We start from the raw sequence: 4948 nt of genomic DNA, 5'->3' as shown, positions 1-4948 counted from the left end.
ATGAGAAAGCATAAAGTTGCCCTTTCTGTGAAGGTGGGAGGGGAAGTGACTTCTTACACTGCTGGAAAGAAGTAGCCAGAGTCTGATTCTCTTTCCTGCTGTCCCCTTACTTTTCTCTCTCTCTCTCTCTCTCTCTCTCTCTCTCTCTCTCTCTCTCTCTCTCTCTCTCTCTCTGTGTGTGTGTGTCCATCCATCGTCTGTCTGTCTGTCTGTCTGTCTGTCACTGTGAGTGCCTTCTCTCTTCTCTCTCTTGTCTCTGTCTCCTCTCTTCCATCTCTTCTCCCTTTTAATTCTCTATCTGTGTTCTTCTCTCTTCTCTTTCCTCCCTTTTTCCTCCCTTCTTTCCTACAATTCCTTCTTTCTTCTTCCCTCTCCTGGTACTAACTGAACAACTAAGTTCGGGTAACACGAACCTCAGCTCACACAACTTGTCTTTGCTTTTGTCTATATGCCTAGACAAAATGCACTTGAAGTCTGTGGGTGCTGGTTAACTGTATTCAACATGTGGATGGGAGATGATTATGCCCCGTGTGACTGCCATGATTCCTGCCTATACAATTGGTCTTAATCTCTGTATTCCACAGGTCAGGAGTGAGCTTAGGATCAAACCTCCATTCTAACTCTTAAAAAAAAAAAAAAAAAAAAAAAAAAAAAAGACCCCATGATACCATCCAAAGACAAATGCTGAAAGAATCCAGTTAGGTATTGTGTAAGGCCTCCATGAGTGCTTCTTGCATTAAATGAAGATAAGCACCAAGACAAAGTCAGCTTCCAAGGATCCTGGGTAAAATCAAGTGCTTTTGGTTAATAAAGTTGCCAGAAACTCCCTCCAAAAGCCATAGACCAGCAGCAGCAGCACCACCACCACCACCACCAATAATAAAAAACAAAACATTAGAAGCCCTCCTTTGAGTTCTTTGACAGGGCTGTCTAAGAGACTCCTAAAACATACACTCTCTTGCTATTGAACTTGGTTAGCCCTCAAAGGTAGAAGGTAAGGTCCAGAGGCTCCTGTGCTGGAACTGACCTGAATTCTCTCTCCCTGATAACTAGCTTTCATGGTACCAAAAGGTGCCAAGTGGGCTTCCACTGATGAGAGGTAACCAATGGTCCTACCTAACTATGACATCTATGAGCCATATCAACAACCAGCATGATACAGTAACCCCAGAGGTGTAGCACTAGCACACGTACCTTGTCACTAACCATCTTCTCTCTAACTGGACTTAATACCTACTCAGTAAGAGGGATACCATGCCTGGTATTAGAAACCTAGTGAACCACTAGTGGTAGTGTGGTGAAGACATGGTTATTGGAGGAGAATCTACCATGACAAATTTTTTAAGCTAAACTAGCATCATCTCTAACAACAATCTACACATTTCTCCTTATACCCAGCCATCCCCAGATAAGTGTAGTCTTCACCTCTCATCAAGAAACTTCTCTTTGCAGCAGACAGAGACCATTACAGAAAACCCCAACCAACCAATAAACAGAGTTGTACAACCCAGTTCCAGTGGGCACAGTACAATATATTCTCACACCTAGGGCTTAGCAAACATTGTGAAAGAGAGGGTAGAAAGACCATAGAAGCCAGAGGGTCATGGACTTGGCTATGATATTGTGTTTCCTAGTAACATCAGAAGCTATTCCAGCAAGTCTTAGCACCCTGACTACCCATGTGAGCTCTTCGGGGAAGACAACAGCCAGCAAGCATGCCAATGTGCGTAAGAGAAAGCCGACAAAGGCCTCAACCCTAAACAAAGAACCACAGACAACTGAGTAAGGCTAAGAGTAGGAGGAGTGGACACTCACCCGGGAAGAGCACACCAACTGCTTGTCCACTGCCAAATGGTCAGCCCTGAAAACAAATATGCAAGTAACATTACATGTACCGAACAAGTTAGATAGGAATATATATATATATATATATATATATATATGGATATATATATACATCTATACACGCAGTAACAGTTGGTGAAATAAGAGGCCATGAATTTGGAGAGAGTGGGGGTTGGAGAGCTTGGGAGGAGAAAAGGGAAGGAAGAAGTGTGGTAATTAAAATATAATCTCAAAGATAAATAGCAACAAAATGTTCCTGGCCCTTCTCTGACATGCATTCCTTGTGGACTTCCCACCAGAGGGATACTGGTGCAGTCTAGTACCTTAGAAACATTGTGACCACCCACTGCTACAAAGGGACTAGCAGTTATTCTGATAGAAGAAGCCAGCTAAAGGCTGTGTTATGGGTCCAGGAAGTCCGCAGTGGCCATCAGAAAAAAGCAACACCAGGGAAAGCAAAGGATTGAAAATGACCCTGAGTGGGAGGGTTCCTGAGCCTTTGAATAAGATGGGTCAAGTCTTCCCTCATATGCTCACTGACCTGCCTCTGTAAATCCAAGGCCTGGAGCCTCACACAAGGATTCTGTTAAAATATAGATTAAAAGGCATAAAAATAGTATTAGACTTTATGTCATAGAGAGTCCTGTCAAATTGAGGTTCCTGGAGTGAATTACTTAAAGGTAACAATCAAAAAGAGCTTCCTGGATCTTCTCCAATTGTGTCAACTCCTCTTAGCAAAGCACAGGTGGGGGCACTACTTTTTTGTGTGCCAAAAATACTTTTTAAAATGCTGCAGAAATCAAAAGGTGCTTATAGGACCAACTTAGAAGAGAAAGTTAGAAGAGGCAGGAGCCGTACTTCATCTCGTCTGCCAGGGAGTATGAGGTTAGTGTTACAGAAAAGGCAAGGGTAGGGGTGAAGGAGGCTGAGTCTTGGAAACAGACCCAAGTTGGATTTCTCAGCAAAGCTTCATTCTTCCTCTCTGAGTGCAGGATTTTCCATTAGACATTCAATAGCATTGGGCAAACATGATGGCACTTGACTAACAACTCAGGCCTCTCTGAACTTCTGTATCTTCTTCTGGAGAGGAGAGTAGTCACCTACTTCTCCTTCCCAAGGTGTACAAGTGTTTATGTGATTAAAACATCAGGAAAGACTCCTACCCTCAAGAAGGGTGCAGTACTCAAGTGATGGATCTGAAGACATACCATTTGCTTGGTCAGAGTCATGCTGATGCTTGTTGTGAATAGGAGAGCCTCCAGGCACTGAGATGAGCCCCTTACAGCCCTGTACCAAGTATGTTACACCAACTAGATTGAGCTGATTAGATAACATAGGATTTTAGTCTCTGGGCTTAAAAGGCTATGTTGCAAACAGAGACAGAGAAGCTGTCCAATAGGAAGATGCCAGGAAACTCTACTGTCTGGATTCAAAGCCAGAGCACCTTGCCATTCCGCTGGCTATTTTTCCTGGGTGACAAAGGGCTCGTATTAGAGCACTTTAAAAGTGACACATTAGCATATCCTCCCTTTCTCCAGCTGTCTTGTCATGCCCACGACTCTCTAAAACATCTGGCCAGTGGGCTAATCTGCGGCTATTGGCACATACTTGCTGAGCTGTTTTTCTCTGCTGAGGCAGCCTGCATAGTTTGAAAACAACTCTAAAGGCTATAAAGTATTTCTCATGAAGTTGAATGAACCTGGAACTGGTGGGGCAGAAACATGTGGACCCTAGTTTACTGGCCAGGTCTCTAAGCCTCTGTACTCTGAGATCAGTGAAAACTGTCTCAAAAACAAAAGCGTAGAACAATGGAGAAAAACACTCATCAGCCAACTCTGTCTTTTATACTCCCAAATACCTGCATGCGAGCTCATACATATACATGCACAGATATATAAACATAGCGCATGTGGGCATGTGTGCACATGTGCGCACACACACACACTACACCAAATGAAGTAGAAACATCTTGAATTGTTAATTGATGGTATAGGGTCTTTCACAAATATCCACTGCTTCTAGAGACAACCCAATCACAGTAATTTGTGTTCCTAAAAACTGCCAACAGATTGAAAGGAATTAAGACTAAGACCAAAATTGCTTTTTCTCTCCTCTCACTACTGCTGTTAGTATGGAATAGGCCAACTGTGGAGGATCTTCAATTGGGCTAAATTTATATTCATTCAGGTGCCATTGGAATGGGCTTTCACTGTCTCTGCTCTCATCAATGCACTCATTAAAGGACTCTGGCATGGTGAAGGACTCCCCCACCCCCACCCCGCCGTCCTTATCACCCTGGGGTTTCAGTAACACAGGCTTCCCTTTCTAAGGATCTGCTAAGAATAGCACATCAAGAGCTCTTTCTCTCCTCCGTACACAGAGCCCTGCTTTTTCTCTCTACACATCCTGTAAAAGCAACTCTGTTAGCCAGATTAATTTTTTTCCAGGAGTCTTGAGGGCTGCATGAGGGACAAGGGAGACCAGAAGGTATTCTTGAAAGACCACTGATGTATTCATCCCCAAACAGATGGACATTTGGCTGGCAGCTGTGTCTGTTTTGCTTCACTTGGAAGGCGTGTTTGGACACTTGAAATCAAAGGCAGCTTTTAACTTTTACCTAAGTGCTTTCTTTTACTCTGAACAGCATGTTTTAACTTTTTGCTCATTGCCTTCCCGAAACCAACCTTCTGTGCATGGATTTTGGAAGTTCCCAGCAGGCCGCATATGTCTTCATTTACTTTCACCAAGTGATTTTATCTTAAGGATTTTTCATTTGCCTGCCTCCTTGTAGGAAGCATAGCGAGGCTGGTGGACATTAACCATTAGAGGTTCTTGATCGTTTTCATTAAATGATCTCTTCTTTGGTTATGGTTACATTTAAGATAATAGTAAATCTCTCCACACCTGCTACTATTTCTCCTATTAAGATATTTCTATAAAATGTGATTTCAAGGAAGTGTTCACTGAAACAAACAGTCCTCTGATGTGCCATCTACTTTAGTTTGGTTATTTCCTCTTAGACAGATTTACCTGTCAACAACCACACACACACATACACACACACACACACACACACACACACACACACACACACACACACACA

Source organism: Mus caroli, chromosome 15 (assembly GCF_900094665.2).
Source record: "Mus caroli chromosome 15, CAROLI_EIJ_v1.1, whole genome shotgun sequence".
In the NCBI taxonomy this organism is placed as follows: Eukaryota; Metazoa; Chordata; class Mammalia; order Rodentia; family Muridae; genus Mus; species Mus caroli.
The sequence above is the reverse complement of the archived record's forward strand: the minus strand, read 5'-3'. Positions refer to the sequence as shown.